This window comes from Cynoglossus semilaevis, chromosome 17, assembly GCF_000523025.1.
Source record: "Cynoglossus semilaevis isolate Cse_v1.0 chromosome 17, Cse_v1.0, whole genome shotgun sequence".
Classification (NCBI taxonomy): Eukaryota; Metazoa; Chordata; class Actinopteri; order Pleuronectiformes; family Cynoglossidae; genus Cynoglossus; species Cynoglossus semilaevis.
Window position 1 is genome coordinate 14,616,961 of NC_024323.1, and position 313 is coordinate 14,617,273.

A 313-nucleotide genomic window follows, 5' to 3' on the forward strand; every position below is an offset into this window, starting at 1 on the left:
AGCTATAAACCTAATTTTATTTTGTAAAACCTATTAAAAAAAACACTGTCGTAAAACTTCAAAAAAGAAGTGCGGAGATACGGCCTCCGTGCTAACGCGGCTAAGAGCTAACAGAAAACAGCAGTGGCCCAGAGAGGCGGGTGTTAATTGGCCGTCAGAGTGGATTATATGGAACCAAGAACTGTTCAGAACTGCTGAGAGGGAAAAAAGGAGCGACATAAAAGGAGGAGAAGAAAGGGGAGGAAGAAGTGACCTGTGCCCCCCCCCCGATGTCATACTGGAAAAGGCCAGAGGGGGGCCATCTTAAAACAGC